Genomic DNA, 17,229 nt, shown 5'->3' with positions numbered 1-17,229 from the left:
CTCTCCAGTTCCCACCTCATGTACTTTTTGGCCTCACACAGACTACAGTCCTTGATATTTCCATGTTCTTCTAGTTGAATCAATCCCTTCTGGATTTATTTCTTGAAGCAGCTCAGACCACACATATATATACACACACATGACTGATCACCTTTAGTTTCCAGTTATGCCCATTCTTTTGCACAGCCATTCAGCACAACTACCCCAAGACCAGCTCTGCACACTGTTAAAGGGGGGCGAAATCAGCCCTTATGCTGGACTGGTACATTTGTTGTCAGCTGGGCCCTTGCCAGTTCTCTCCTATTCCCTCAACTTGTGTGCCAAACATTCTGCAGGCTCTCAAGTCCCTAACCAAACACAGTTCATCCCTTTGGATGAAACGGCTTACCTTATCACTGTGCTGAGTCAACTGAAAACTGAAGTATTCAGACAACGGCATGTCTTCCCCTGACTACAATCACCTAAACTTCCATCTACTGCATCATACATTCCTCCAGTTTCAGAAGAAAGTTTCTCTCTTCTTGCTGTTCAAGGCCACTTTCTGATACCTCTGGGCTTGTTCTATCAGTTATTCTGTCTTTGGGCCACATCTTCATCTTTTCCTCTTGGCTGGTTCTTTCTCCTAATTTATATACAGACTCACAAAGCTCTCCATCAAAAAAGCCAAAATCTTATTTAGTTCTCACTTCCTAAGGTTACCTTCCGGTCTTTCCTTCAGTTCTCAGCCAAGGCTGTCAAAGCCAGTCTACCCATGTTGGGTCTGTTTCCACATTTCCCATTAAGCCACTCTACTACAGTCTGGCCTCCATTCCCATTGCGTCACTAATGTTTCTCTGGCAGAGTTCACCAGCAATCTCTACACTGCTAAATGCCGGTGGCAAATAAGGAGTTCTCTCAATGCTGCTATTGGTGGTATCTCTCACTGTTGACTGTATCTTGAGATTTTCCTTCTCTTGTTGTTGTTTTTTCCTCCTGTTTCTATACCATTCTGTTTCTTTGCCTTTGCTTCATTTTCTGCTATCCTATTTATTCTCCATCACCTTTGCAGCCTCTTCTTTGACCTTTATTTCAATGCAGCATCATTCCTAGGTTCTCTCTTTGGTCCTCTTTGCTCCACTGGGAAATTCTATCCATTCCATCCACTGGGAAATTCCATCCACTGGATTTTAACTATCACTTCTATGCTGGCATTTCCCAGCTCTGTGTCCCAGCTCTGACCTTCTTGGGTATTTTCTGACCCCAACAACCAATTCTCTGGTTCTCCAGATACCAACTGGATATCCAACAGTCCAGTTCAATTCTGGCACTAACGACCCACAGTTGGATCCAGTCTCATAGGTTAAGGGCTTGACTGCCTCTGCTTCAGATGTCAGCTGCAAGTCCCAGGCCAAGTGGCTATAAATCAGAGGTTTCCAAGCTACCTCTCTCCTCCCCCATTTGGTTTGATACTTTGCTAGAATGGCTCATAGACCCCAGGGGAATGCTTAACTTACATTTACTACTTTATTATGCAAGACGACTCAAGGATAGCCAGATGGAAGAGTTGCATAAGGCAGGGTATGGGGGTGTGTGGAGTTTTCATGTCCTCTCTGGGTGCACTGCCCTCCTAGTATCTTGATGTGTTCGTTCACCAATCAAGTGAATCAAATCTTATTATACTACTTAATCTCTTGGTGCCCTCCCCTCCCAGGAGGCCAGGGATGGGGCCAAAAGCTCCCAACCTCTAATCACCTGGCCTTGCTGGTGGCCAGCCCTACCCTGAGGCTATCTAGGTGTACTGCCCTAAACCATCTCATTAGCATAAACTCAGGTGTGATCAAAACCCATCATTATGAATTACAAGGGACACTCCTTCCTATCAGGAAATTCCAATTCTGGGACTCTGTGCCAGAAACTGGGGATAAAGACCAAATATATTTATTACAGAACAAATCTCCAACCCAATCTCCCTTTTCCTATGTTCCATGGCTTAATTAACAGCATCACAATCCATGCAGCCTTCATGGAGAAAGAAAACAAGAGTCTCTCTACCTTCCTTCTTCTGTCAATCCAATCCATCACCTGGTTCTTCCGATTTTATCTCCTTGAGATTTCTCAAACCTGTTCTCCCATTTTCCTACTAAATCAATCTCATTTGGATTGTTTCACAGACAGCTAATCCTTGCTTCCTATTTTGTTCTCCATCAAGTCTACTTTAAACCTTGCTACTGGACCTGAAAAACTAAAACTTGACTTTATCACATACCCGTGTGAACCTTTCAGTGACTCCCTTGTCTTATAGGTAAGTCCAAGCTCCTTCTCATGGCATACAAGGTCATCCTCTGTGACCTTCCTTCAGTCCATTGCGTCTGCCCAGGTACTGCCACTGAATATATTTTTATGTTCTAGTAATATTAGTTCCCCATAATCACCAGACTGTTTCACATTACTCTGCATTCATCTAGGCCATTCTGTTTGGAATAAATGACCTAATTTTTTTTTTTAGCTAACTAACTCCTATTCCTCCTTCAAAATTTGGGTATCATCATTTCTTCTAAGAAGGCTTTTATACAATCCCTGCACTGGGCTGGTTGGTTCTCCACTATTCTCTTAAAATGCCCATACAATATTCTTATTTATCACAATAGGCTGAAGTTGGTCTTTAGCATCATGGTAACATACTGCTCAAGTTATAGTGAAATCTGCTGTGATGTTCTTGAGGGCAAGGTCCACATCTACTATATCCTAATATTCCTATAACACACTATAGTGCTTGAGGATAGTGTCAAGCACTTAACACAAAAACTGTGCTAAATTCCAACTACTGCTACAAATAAAAGTACTTTAAAGGATACAAAGTGTGTTAAAGTGCTGTGTGTGTGTACGTGTGTGTGTTAGTCAGTTGTCTCCGACTCTGGGACCCCATGGACTGTAGCCCGCCAAGCTCCTCTGTCCATGGAATTCTCAGGCAAGAATACAGGAGTGGGTTGCCATTCCCTTCTCCAAGGGATCTTCCTGACTCAGATACCAAGTCAAGGACACCAGCTTACCCTTTCCAATTAAAATGCTGTTAATACTTACTAATTGCAAAGGATAAGCTAGTATCCTTGACATCATATCTAAGGAAAGGGCTTTTTAACTTTAAATTGTCTTTTGTATTCAAGTGTAGTATATGATTACTTTCAGATTTGAAGTAGACCAGAGAAACCTGCAGTTCCACTGGCAATGAATTTGCTCCCCATTTGTATTGTAGGTTTTACATTGTTACTTGCTTAGACCTTTCTACTACAAGTTGTTCAGAAGGCATTGTGGTCCTGTCACCTGTAGCCAAAGGGCAAGCCAGTGTTGTCCAAAAGCGATATGGATGCTGATGTGTATCTATAAATATGTGGGAGGGGACTTGAGGTATGTTCCAGCGGCAGTCTGCCTTAGCCAAGTATAAGTTAACCAAAAAGAAGGAAAAAAAAAAAAAAAAAAAAGAGGCCAAACCAAGTAAGAAAGCGAGGATTCTATTCTTATTCAAAACACTTTCCTCAGTGTGTTCAGTCTGATAGAATTCTTCACACAAAGGCTCCAGAAGAGCGCAGAGAAGTAGGGCAGTTTCTTCAAAGAATTCATATGCTTCAGGTTGGAAGGGATTGAACAAATCAGGTCACTCAGCCCTCTCTCTTTATAGAGGAGTTAATTGAAGACCAAAGAAAACAGCTTCCCCAAAGTTCCAAAGAATCAACAGTATAGCCAAAGCCAGAAGCGAAGCACAGAGAGCCAAGCAGGGGAATTCTATTGGTAAATGGGGGCTCCAGGTCCTCCCCAGTTCTGCTTTCCTGCCCCGACCAGTCAACAGTCCAGCCACAGCAGACCCTAAGGATTCATCAAAAACACACATTTGAACTTCCAAGCCTGTCCTTGTTCACCCCTCACCTGGAATAATTTTTCCCTTAGCTGAGGACAAATTCTTTCTTACCCATCAGCTGCACTTTAGACACCAGCACTTAGCTCACCTCAAAAAAAAAAAAAAAAAAAAAAGCCAGAAACAAAACCCACAAACTTTTCAGAAGCCAGGCATAGAAGTGAGATGGAAGTCTCCTTACTGTGGTGCCCCCAATGCCTTGACAAATCTATGTCTGGCACATGACACTCAAAGTCTCTAAGGGAGCTATTTGGAGGTAATGAGCTATACCATTTCTATTAGCATTTGAGAATTATTGTGGAATTTTTATCACACAGTATTGCTTGTGTGTGTGGGGTGTGTGTATGTGTGTTCCATGCTCCTCTCACCAGACTGAGAGCTCCTAAAACTCTCACTCAGATGCACTGTCTACATCTCACTCAGTCATGCATTCCCAGTACAGAGTACATGATTAAAAACGAGGTCCCATCTCACGCCGGTCGGAATGGCTGCTATCAAAAAGTCTACAAACAATAAATGCTGGAGAGGGTGTGGAGAAAAAGGAACCCTCTTACACTATTGGTGGGAATGCAAACTAGTACAGCCACTATGGAGAAGAGTGTGGAGATTCCTTAAAAAACTGGAAATAAAACTGCCATACGACCCAGCAATCCCACTGCTAGGCATACACACCGAGGAAACCAGAAGGGAAAGAGACACGTGTACCCCAATGTTCATCGCAGCACTGTTTATAATAGCCAGGACATGGAAGCAACCTAGATGTCCATCAGCAGACGAATGGATAAGAAAGCTGTGGTACATATACACAATGGAATATTACTCAGCTATTAAAAAGAACACATTTGAATCAGTTCTAATAAGGTAGATGAAACTGGAGCCTATTATACAGAGTGTAATAAGCCAGAAAGAAAAACACCAATACAGTATATTAACACATATATATGGAATTTAGAAAGATGGTAATGATGACCCTACATGCGAGACAGCAGAAGAGACACAGATGTAAAGAACAGACTGTTGGACTCTGTGGGAGAAAGTAAGGGTGGGATGATTTGAGAGAATAGCACTGAAACATGTATATTATCATATGTAAAATAGATCGCCAGTCCAGGTTCGATGCATGAGGCAGGGTGCTCAGGGCTGGTGCACTGGGATGACCCTGAGGGATGGGATGGGGAGGGAGGTGGGGGAGGGTTTCAGGATAGGGAACACATGTACACCCGTGGCTGATACATGTGCATGTATGGCCAAAACCACCACAATATTGTAAAGTAATTAGCCTCCAATTAAAAAAAAAAAAGAAATGCTTGCTTAATTACTCTGAATTAGAGAACAGTAGAGATATGTTACATAGAAGTTACCAAACAACACGAGATTCAAATCAGATCTGAGATATGCTATGATAAGGAATCCATTCCAACTCAAAAGCAAGAAAAGGGAATAACAAAATATGCTTGTTTTTAAGTAGGCTCCAGGACTGGTAGGTAGTAGACCAGTCAGCTCACAGATATTAACTAGCAGGTAACAATTAGAATGGAAAAAAAACAAGAACAGAAAAACGGAAAGCCTCACAAGCTTCATAGCTAATTGATTGCTATCATATGGGAAAGGCATGAGTCATGCCTTGAATACACCAGTGGGAAAGTCCATCTGGTATAAACTGAGGATATGGGGAGTGGACCTGAGAAAATATAATGTGTATACAAATCCCCAGTGTATAATGAAGCAGAAGAGAGAACAAGATGATTGTGATAACTGAGCCTTTCGCTTATGTCACTGTCTAAACTCACGGAAATGTTTTTCAAAAGCTGTTTTCCATTATTCATATGTAGGGCATACTCCTCAAGAAAAAAGTCATCGCCTGTTACATTTGTATCCTCAAAGTATTTTTAAATGCCTATCACAGGCCCAACACCTACATGGGTAGATTATATACACTGAAAAAGATTTTAGAACAGAACAATAAGTAGAACATTTTACTGTTTTCATAATGAGGTTACAAATAAGCCTAAATTGGGTGTAGAAATTGGTTTGTAAGTCTCATCAGAAATTCCGACTTATTATTTTATAGTCACATCTTTTTGGATCAAAAATGATCTTATCCATAGACTGGTTTAAAGGTGTTTAAACTATTCTTATTCCCCAAATTTGGTTTCAGGCTGTTTCCCAAAATTGAATTCATTTTCAAAGAAAGAGGATTTGCCAACCTTATGACTATTCAAAGAATGAGCTCCAGGCTCTGAAAGTAACTTCGCAAGAATTTCAAAAAGATTCTGTGCAATTGCAGAATTTTTACAAAAGTTCTTGGTGCCTTCAGCAATTACTTAAAAAAATTCACATGGTTTTAAAAACAAAATCGGGCACATTACAGAAACACTATGTACTTCTGCAAAGAAGAACTTAACCATGGTTTTTAAAAATCAGAATCTGAATGACTGCTATGCAAATCACCATGTGAAGCTGGAACTGAAACAATAAAGTTTCAGGTCTACATAGTCAGGTGTGAGCTCAGATGGAGACAAAAGAATCCAGAAAGGCACCTGTGTCTAACAGCGCACGGAGCACTGGCTCCCAACTGGCAGCTACAGGTGCTCTCTCTACTCTGTCCTCTAAAAGACCATTAGGAATCCTTTCAGTGTTAGAACTGGAGAAAGGAAGGAAATGAGGAAGAAAGGAAATGAGTCTTGGTTTTATAGTTGAGAAAGCAGACCTATAAAAGTTAAGAAACCTAAACTGGGCTGCACAGATACCTAATGGAAGCCACTTTGTCTTCTGCATTTTTTGCTCTTCCCAACTCTATTGAGCCTGTAGAATGATTGATTTTAGGAGCCTGGCTCAGATTAGACTGCCTATATTTGAATTCTGGCTCCAACATTTCAACAGCTATTATAAACTTGGGCAAGTCACTGTGCCTCTGTTATGCATAAAAATGTGATGGTAACTGTCCCTTCCTTTGTACATGTATATATATACAAGTACTTTGAAAAGGGTCTAGCATATAACAATGATATTATCTCATCTCATCTAAATATATCAGCTGCTATATTTGATATACATTTTCTGGAGCTACCTAGTTTCTTCTTTGAAAGAAATCTCAAAAAAAATCTTCCTTTCCTTTACTCTTTTTCGTATGGGCACGGGCCCCATCTTCATCTTGGTGACTGGCATGCCACTCAGCACAGTGCCCAATACACAGAACTCCTGAATAAATGTCAGCTGACAACATGAGCAAATCTCTCTGGTCCTTATCAACGTAGAATATTGCCTTTCTCCTAGCTCATATACCATTTATTACTCTCTCATCTCAGGTTCTGTTGAAAAGTGACATTTGGTGATTTCAGAATTTGAATTTAGAAAATGTGTTGTGATTCTTTGCATACAAAAATTTCAGAAAAGATTCTGATCAAATCAGGAAAAAATATAAGCTATCTACCAGGTTCATGTCAAAACTAGTTCAACTTCAGATGAGCTGAAGGGGAAGACGGAGGGGAAAAAACATTCTTGACAGTTTGCATAGGCTCTCAGAGGACCACCTTACATGTTATACAAACATTTAAGTTGTTAAGATCAAATGAGGAACCATTTTCTTATGAATTACAGAAACAGTACAGTGATAATAAAAGTTGTCATGATGAATAGTTTTCCTTCACTGTTGACATATGGCAACTCAACTCACAATGCAGCTTTCATAGCTCTACACATTAGATGTTTCAAAATAATCTGTAGGATCATAAGATAACTGTTTTCAGATAATAATCCTTAACAGTAAAAGACACAAAAATTAAAGTATTCTGAGTTCTTCCCATTTTTTAACTCATTGAACAGGATGCAAGACACAATTTGAAAAATCTAGAAGGTAATAAACATGGATATAATCATAAACCTGACATACACGGACTTTAAGAAAACACCAACACTTGTACAGAGATTAGCATCTCCATTAGGGAAGGAGAGGCATGTCAGCCACCCCGCTTCAGTGACAAGACACAGAGCAGCACAGGGAGCGACAAGGAGGAGCATCTTCCAGGAGAGAAGGGGGAGATTAGGCAGGTCAGTGGTGAAGTACCATTTGTTTTTTCATCTTTTCAGTATGACTCAATCTTCCTCTCGTCTTTCTAAAGCTCTTCTATTCTCTCCCCATCTGCTTACTCATTGCCTCCAATGTCACATTTCCATTTATCCATTTCCGGTCTCTGCTTTGCTCAAGTCTTGTCACTACTGTGACTTTTATCTAGTTGTTCACGAGGTAGTCCAGATTTCTTGCTGCTTCATTTGACCAGAAGTCTTTCTAGGCTCATCCAGGTAGGCCAGAGGCAAAGAAAAGATTAGAAGATGAACTGGTAACTTGAGGATGGGTCAGTAGGACATCAACTCTTCATTCTAACACTCCAAGTCTACCTGGCTAAGGCAAACCTCTGTTCTCATGGATTTATTTATTCATCAATATTTAAACTCTGTATGTCATCTTGCTCATGCTCAGTTGCTAAGCTGTGTCTGACTCTTTTCGACCTCATGGATTGTAGCCTGCCAGGTCCCTCTGTCCATGGGATTTCCCAGGCAAGAATACCAGAGTGGGGGTGCCATTTCCTTCTGCAGGGGATCTTCCCAACCCAGGGATGGAACCTGTGTCTCCTGCATTGGCAGGCGGGTTCTTTACCTCTGAGCCACCAGAGAAGCCCAGGTCACCTAGATAATTAATTATTCTGCAAAGAAGTTTGGGAAAAGTTGTTCATGAGAATAACGGCTGCTGTTTATTTAGCTCTCTTACAGTGTACAGTCCAGATACTGTAGGATCACACTTAATCCTCCTGACAACCTCACGAGGTGCTTCATTGTGCCAAGTACAGCACGCTTAGAGTCATACTGGGAGGTGGATATTCTAAAGAAAAAGAAAAATCAACAAAAAAAACTTGACTCTGGCTTTAAATGACAATAGCATAAGAACAAAATCCAAAGGGACTTCTCTGGTGGTCCAGAGGCTAAGACTCCGTGTTTCCAGTGCAAGGGGAACAGGTTCGATCCCTGGTCAAGGAATTAGATCCCACATGCCGAAACTAAAGATTCTGAGGCCCCAACTAAAAAAGAGAGCCTGTATGTTGCAACTAAAAGATCTTGCCCGCCAGAACGATCAGTGATCTCAAGTGCCGCAACCAAGAGCCAGCAGAACAGCCAAATAAATAAATAAAATACATTATTAAAAAAAAAACAAACAAAACCTGAACCCTTGGCAAGTGGTTACCTTTGAGACAAGGAACAGGAACGGTCAGGTAGAAGAGAGGAGGAATACTTTCATTTTATACCTATCTATACTGTTTTAATTTTTTAGCTTTTAAATATGTTAGCATGTATGGGAGAACACTATAGTCTTGTTTAAAAATCTCTTCTTTGTAAATTTCATCATTAAAAATAATCCAGTAATAAATGTTACATGCAAAATTTTAGGAGACTGCAAAAACAGGTCCCAAGTATGACAGCCTGAGTTAACTTTTTAACATTGTCGTTTGGGGGAAGTTTTCAAAATCATAAGTATTAATGTCACTCAATTAACAATGCAACAGATACCTGTTATGTTATTAAGTGTAAGGTACTGACATATCTTTAAGGTGCTTACAGTCTTGTTTCCCTGCTATGTGAAAGCACTTTCTCTTAAATCTAACCACGGGCCCTCATACACTGCTAGTGAGCATGTAACATGGTGTGGCTGCTTCGGAAAACAGTCTGCCAGTTCCTCAAAAAGTTAAAACACAGAGTTACAATATGATCCAGTAGTCACATTCCTAGGTACATGCTTGAGAGAAATGAAAACATATATCCACAAAAAAACTTTCACACACGTATTCAAGGCAGCATTACACATTATGTTCATGAACAGGTGGACATACAGACAAATGGTCTATCCACATAGTGGAATACTATTCGGGAAGGAAAAGGAATGGGCCACTGACACATGCTACTTCATGGATGAACCTCAAAAACAGGATATTAAGTGAAAGAAGCAGATACGAGAGATCACATATTATATGTGACTCTATTTGTATGAAAAGCTCAGAAACAGGAAATTTAGAGAGAGAAAATAGTGGGGCTGGGGATGAACTTTGACTATTTTTTAAATTGCAATTTATGTCATGCTAATGGGTGTTAGTATAAATGGGCCCAATAGCTCTTAAAGGGGAAGTGTGTGAAAATGTTCTAAAACCTGGTTTTAGTGACGGTGCACCACTCAGTAAAGTTATTAAAAGTCACTGAATTGTCTACTTGACACAGGTAAATTTTATGATGTGTAAAATATGCCTCAATAAAGCTGTTAAAAATCACCAGCATCTTTGGTCATCGTGTCCCATCGTGAATGTGGGAACCTCTGGTATGTGTGGAGTGACCAATGAGAACATATGAGTTTATTAATAAATTAGGGACTGGAGTTTAAGTTGGTTCTGCTTCTCTTCTAAGGGTAAATAATCAAATTTAGGCATAGATAAAAATATCCTCTTTTCTTTAAGGAGTAAGAAGTCACTTTAAGTCATTCAAGTGGCAGTGGAGGAATTTCTCTGGAGGACCTGTGCTTTATGGCACTTGAAAATGTGTAAAATGCCTAAAGCTGGGCACTTAAAGAATTAGGAAGATGCTAAAGGACAAGTCTGCTGAAAATTTAGCTAATGGAAACAACTCAGCAGTTTAAAGATGAGGAGCCACGAGGCAGAGCTTCCCCACCAGCATCTCTTACAAGTGTCCTATAATAATAAATCTATTAATATTGCTTGCTTATCAAAGGAAAAAAGATGAGGAGCCATGCAGAAAAGCTCAGAACCAGGACGCAGGATGTATAATCAACGGGTCAGAGAGAAATGCACTGATAATAGCCGTGTGCGTGTGTGTGCACTCAGTCTTGTCCAATTCTATGACGCCATGGCAAGAATATTGGCGTGGGTTTCCACTTCCTTCTCCAAGGAATCTTCTTAACCCAGGGATCAAACCCGCGTCTCTTGTGTATCCTTCATTGGCAGGCGGAATTTTTGACCCCTGAGCCATCTGGGAAGCCCTGATAGTAGATGGGAGAACACCAAATCAGTAAGCAACATGGAAATGAGGTGGCAGGCCACTGAAGAGTTATGGCATGGGATCCTTTTAGCATAAAGTAAGGACCAAGCTGCCAAGTTGGATTCGTGGAAATGTTTAGTGGCTATCATGAGTACCAGATAAGTCTAGTTGATGGAACAGAGGCTTACTTAACAGGACACTGGTACCTGTGACTGTTAGAACTAGGCCTTTTGAATTTCAACTATTTTGTTTAAGTACATTTTATGTCACTCTTCTTCCCCACCCCACAGCATGTCCCAGACCTTCAACAGCAAGCACTACCACATGGTTTCTGGAACACTAACCATTTCAGGAGAATCCCATGGACAGAGGAGGCTGGTGGGCTACAGTCCACAGGGTCGCAAACAGTTGGACATGACGGAGCGACTTCACTCTCACTCACAACCATTTCAGGAACTAGATGAAATAAGTTTCTGACGTTTCCCAGTTAAACCTCAAAGCAAACCTATATGAAACAGCTGACTTTATTTATTTTTTGCCGTGCCATGGGGTTTGCTGGATGTTTCCTGACTGAGGACTGAACCTGTGCTCTGGGGCAGTGGAAGATTGGAGTTTCAACCACGGGACTGCCAGGGAATTTCCACAGCTGACTTTATTATTCTTTATATAACAAAGCTTGGAGGTGCTAAGTAACACCTAAAGGGTCACATTCCTAGAAGACAAGAAAGTCATATTTCAAATCCTCGTTTTCTAGAGCCTGCTTTCTTAATCTTTTTCTGTACTGCCTTGACAAATTAGCAATTTCTAATGACATTTAGCCATGGAGCTGATTTGGGTCATTAAATTTCTTTTCAAAACAGTTCAAACTAGAACACTTTATTTTTCTCCATTTTTTCAAACTCCTCAATTAAGCACTGTACCTTAATACAATTTAAATATTTTCTAATATGTTATAATTTTTTCCTCTTATCCAGAAGTTTATATTAAAAAGTACCATGGATATCCTGTCAGAGTTACCTGAAAATTAGAATTAAAAAAGAAAAAAAATATACACACCTATGGGAAGATATATAATATACAAAAAATTATAGAGATTTTCTTACTAAATAGGCACTTTCAAAGTCTGGAGTTAAGAAAGCACTAAGAAATCAAGCTACATTCAATAAGTATTCATCTTTACTCCTCTTGCTTCCAATGCAAGATCAAGCCCCAACTGCAACCCTTCTGTTTGTCAAGTACCCACAAGGACAATGTAATTGGAAGATAAATACCTTCACTACAGGTAATTTATTTTTATTTGAATTCACTATTTAAAGTTAAAGTATATCTCGCAAATAATTATTATTTCTTGATAATCCCAGAGAACTTCCTTTGAAGGTAAAAATGCTTATATTGCATGCTTCCCTGGTGGCTCAGAGGTTAAAGAGTCTTCCTGCAATGTGGGAGATCCAGGTTCAATTCCTGGGTGGGGAAGATCCCCTGGAGAAGGAAATGGCAACCCACTCCAGTCTTCTCGCCTGGAGAATCCCATGGATGGAGGAGCCTGGTAGGCTACAGTCCACAGAGTCGCAAAGAGTCGGACACGACTGAGCAAATTCACTTTTTCTTTCATTTACCTTCTCTTTCTCCACATATAAGAAACTGAATAAATTTCTAGAATTATTATGTCCTAAGGTATTAAAGCTTAAATGTTTGAAATTCAAACTGCAGGGAATTCCCTGGCGGTCCAGTATTTAAGAATTCACCTGTCAATGCAGGGGACACAGGTTAGATCCCTGCTCATGTGGGCATGCCAAGGCACAGCTAAGCCCACTGCTTTAGAGCCTGTGCTCTGCAACGAGAGAAACCACTACTGCAATGAGAAGCCTGAACACTGCAACTAGGGAGTAGCCCCTGCACGCCATAACTAGAGAAAGCCTGCACGCAGCAACAAAGACCCAGTGCAGCCAAAAATAAATCAACAGCTGTGTACTAAAAAAATTAGTATTAGAAAACCAAATTGTATCACAAGTATATGTTATATGTGATATAATTCATTATTTGAAATATGAATCAACTGCCCAGAATTATGTATTAGTTTTAGATACTTTTTGAAATTCATTAAAAGTAACTAGGCCATTACTAAATTGGATCCATCAGAGACTTTAAGACATAAAAGTGTATCTAAAAAAGTTAGTCTACATTAGAAATATCTGTGTATTGTGAACATGAACAAAATCAAGAATGAAAAAGATAAAGCAGAGAAAAACTAGGCTCTCAAAAAGAAATATGCAGCAAAAACTACCAATTCTTGGTTAAAAAAAGGGGGGGGGTGTTATTTTTTAAGTCAAATATGTACTTTGGTGGTAAGCAAATATGCAGTCTCACTTCTAGCACAAAGATGAATAAATAAGCCACAGCTCTCAGGCAAGTAATTGCTGCTACGGCTGCTAAATTGCTTCAATCGTGTCCAACTCTGTGCGACCCCACAGACGGCAGCCCACCAGGGATTCTCCAGGCAAGAACACTGGAGTGGGTTGCCATTTCCTTCTCCAATGCATGAAAGTGAAAAGTCAAACTTAAGACACTCAGTCGTGTCCGACTCTTAACGACCCCATGGACTGCAGCCTACCAGGCTCCTCCGTCCACGGGATTTTCCAGGCAAGTGTACTGGAGTGGGGTGCCATTGCCTTCTCCGCAGGCAAGTAAAGGCATCTAAAAATTCTCCTGCTACTGACAGAAAATTTGATTAAAAGTATAATTTCCCTTGAGATAGTCAAACTGAAAGTCAGCTATAAGCATATTACATACCTTAAGTAGGTGGGATGGGTCTTAGCCTTCATAGTTCATCAACAGATAGTTACTGAAAGTGATTATTGGCCAAGTTCTTTGAGAAATTCAATACAAAAAAAATGTGACTGGACTTTGCAATTTATTTGGGGACAGTTAACTAAGGTACACTGGACTAGTGTCTGAATTAATATATGTTAACAAAGCAGTACTCTGTACATACTAAATATTATGTAAACATTAACTATTAATAAAAATCAATAACAGTAGCAGCTCACGTCTCTGGGCTGACCACATACATACAAAGTGAGCACTGGTAAGAAAGAGGAGAGTGTGGCCAGTGATAGGAGAGGCTTTAAATGAAGGAAAGCTTGAGCTGATTTACAGAAGTATCTTAAGAAAGAAGAGAGCACACTGCTTGAGCAAAGTAATAGAGCTGAGGAGGTGGGAAGGATGAGGAAGCTTGATTCAGTACTACGACCGAATACTACTTATTCTTCTGCGTTATCACCTCTGAATTACAGAGCTGCTGCTTTGACTGTTGGCTGCAGAATCCGTGCAAGCTTCTGTGCAAGCTGACTAGTACTAGGAAACGTGTATTAGGAAATGGTCTATGTGTGTCCAGATCATCAACGGTCTTAAATTCTTGGCAGAGGAGCCTGTTTCTTAGAGTAGGTCATAGAGGGCCATCAAAGTTTCCGCAGTATAGGAGTAGAGATAAAGATGCAAGTTCAGGCTCTAGACTTAGAGGAGTCCTGGACTTGAAATGAGCTGTTCTCTTATTAACTGTGTCTCTGCCTGCCGAGTTACTTCTTAGAGTTTCAATGTTACTACTTAAAAATGGCCATAATCATAGTGTCGATCTGAATTTGTATGAAAATGAATGCAAAGTTTTGAGCACATGGTCTGTAACATAGCAGGCATTCTCCATAATTGGCATCTATTATTAATTAAGAGGCTAAGGTCTTAGGTGATGAGGCTCATGTGGGTGAAGTTACAGATGTAGAGACTGGGGAGGGAGCAAGCCATTCTAACACGCTTGAAGAAAATGTCCCTTGGGACACCCAGGTTTCAACAACTTGGGAGTTTAGTGATAATTAATCTAAAACAGGAAATTCAAAACAGAGAAGTTTGACTTGAGTTTCCAAGCATAAAAATGTCACCATGACTTCAAATATGGAATTATCACAGCAATATCACTGTGATAATATATCTACCTATGTCTTTAAATGACATTTATTCTGTTACCAAAGCAAGAGGTTAAGAGCTCAGAATAAAATGGTGTCTAAAATCTTAGACTGAATCAGAAGTGACTTCAATGGATCTAGGAATTACCATTTTGTTGGGAAAAGCAAACCAAGACCCCAATAAACCAAGGACTGCCAAATGGATAAACATCCGAACTGTGGAGAAGATTCAGTTGTAGGCCAAACTTTTTATAGATTCTTTTGCGTTTAATGGTAATACACATGTGTGCCTCCCCTCAACGCTACTCTTGGAGGTACAGAAGGATGGATACCGAATCACATTCATTCTTGTATTCCCCACCGTTATTGAAGAAACAGTAAATATTCCAATATTTATAGAACTGAAATGAATTTGTGAAATGGAATGGGCTTCAAAGGAAGGGGCTGGCCGTTTGGGGCCTTAAGCTTTACTGCTGTGGTGCCTATATTCTACGTAATTATTTTCTCAATATCTAAAGAGTTTTAGTTTAACTAAATTAGTCTAAATAGCAGACATTTAGTCTATAATAGACGTTTGCAATCAATCAAAATGAGCTCATTGACTGAGTACCTAAAGGACTAGGAATGTGATAACTTAAAACTTAAGATCTGTGGGGTAGACTTGACTCATTCTGCCTTGTGTAGCTGGAAATAAATACTGCCTTTGGATGAGTTCTGAACTAGGCGTTTAGAGTTCCAGTCTTCCCTGTGCCCATTACCACCCCAGACATCTATGAAATGGTGAAACCTCTTATTCAGGGAAGTAAAGTTTATAAAAGAATGATTAAGTACAAAGGAAATCTACATCATTTGCTAGTTCATCTTTTTCTTGGGTTTGAATTATTAGTATAAAATATGGATTTTATTTGGGGGCGAGGAAACAAGAATATGTTGTGAGAGTTATACCTATAGGAATTTTTCCCTCAATCATCTTTTTTCAATCAGTAGAAAGGAAAGAACATCAGCTTATGTTGACGAAGATGGAGGGAAAATGTAAGAGAAGCCAAAGAAAGCAGACACTGGAAGAGAATGTGACCAAAGCTTTTGAAACCACAAATCAAAGCAGTGAATAAAAGCTATTCTTTTTTCTAAAAGGTCAGCTCAAACTTCAAATAAATAGGTGGAATATGCTTTTGCAAATGCACATCTTTATGTTGAACCAGGCTGTGTTTTTAAAAAACCAGTAAATGCTGAAATAATGAATGATGGGGATTGGATTTTTTTTAATCTTTTCTCTTTTTTTTTTTGATTGAATCTTTACTATTAAAAAGTGTATCATCTTTTTATATTACTATCAATAAAGCATTTTAGATACCCAACAGCTTGGTACCATAAAAAGTAAAACTGGGCTTATTTAGATATTTACTTTACTCCTACTTAATGTTATAGTGATGTAGAAAATAAGCAAATAAAGATTCTTCTCCTTTTTAAAAGAAGAGTTTAGGAATAACAATCATACAACAACCATAATTCTGGATTTTTTTTTTTAAGTACATGCGATAAATGTTACATGAAGCCAATCCTTGTGATCAAATATTTGAGTTTCTTAAACCAGAAGAGTTTATAGGTCAAACAATGTGCAAATCCTATTACCCACAAGAGTCCTTTAAGAGGACAGTCACCGTCCAATATTTGTTGTGTTTTATTTTGTTATACTTTCCTTGTGCTTCCCCACCCCACCCCCGCATCCTCCCTTTTTATACACTTTTAAAAACTGTGTAACAAGTTTGTGTTAAGTATCCAACAAAGGCAGGCAGTCTTTGAGGGGGGCGGGAATAAAACATGTTTCATGTTTTCCACTATTTTTGTGGTCTCTAGAGGGTAAACAGGGAAGGGGATGAGGGAAAAACACCCTCACGTCCGAATCAGAATGACAAAATACGCATCGTTGTGAAGCTACTGATAAGATGCCATCTACGAGACAGCGGCATCTCCACACGCGTCCTTAAGAAGTAAGACAATTAGAATAAATGTGAAGCGCTGTTTCTCGGCTTGGAAATCTGAAAGTTCGCCCCAGACCTCCCTTGGGATTTATAAAACACCAACGGTGCTTTCGGCTCAAATAATTCCCAGCCCCGCGGGTATGCATGCTGCAGTGCATTCCACAAAACTCTGCCATGCCTTTTCTCTACTATAGAATCGGGGGCAAAAAAAAAAAAAAAAAAGGCCGGGCGCCACAGAAAGAGTTCAAGCACAAGTCTGTCCACGTTTAAAGCTCCAGAAAGCCGTGTCCACTTCCAGCTCGCCCCTGGCGAAGTTTGGGCAGCGCGCGTCCTCCCGCCCCGGCTGGGTCCACCGGAGGATACTTAC

The 17,229-nt window shown here is 39.9% G+C and overlaps 1 protein-coding gene and 1 long non-coding RNA gene across 5 annotated transcripts in view; both read right to left on the bottom strand.

The window, feature by feature from the left end:
- The window catches only part of GRAMD2B (GRAM domain containing 2B), a 121,396-nt gene that overhangs the window by 58,689 nt on the left and 45,478 nt on the right, over nucleotides 1-17,229 (bottom strand). The gene's annotated exons all lie outside the window — the stretch shown is intronic.
- Nucleotides 7,404-17,223, bottom strand: LOC123335118. Its single transcript, XR_006553462.2, has 2 exons — nucleotides 13,715-17,223; nucleotides 7,404-11,636 (listed from the first exon to the last, which is right to left on the bottom strand). It is a non-coding gene; the product is annotated as an uncharacterized LOC123335118 (long non-coding RNA).

The sequence above is a fragment of the Bubalus bubalis genome, chromosome 9 (genome assembly GCF_019923935.1).
Source record: "Bubalus bubalis isolate 160015118507 breed Murrah chromosome 9, NDDB_SH_1, whole genome shotgun sequence".
NCBI lineage: Eukaryota > Metazoa > Chordata > Mammalia > Artiodactyla > Bovidae > Bubalus > Bubalus bubalis.
Note: the sequence above shows the minus strand (reverse complement) of the source record. Positions and strands in the feature narration are given on the sequence as shown.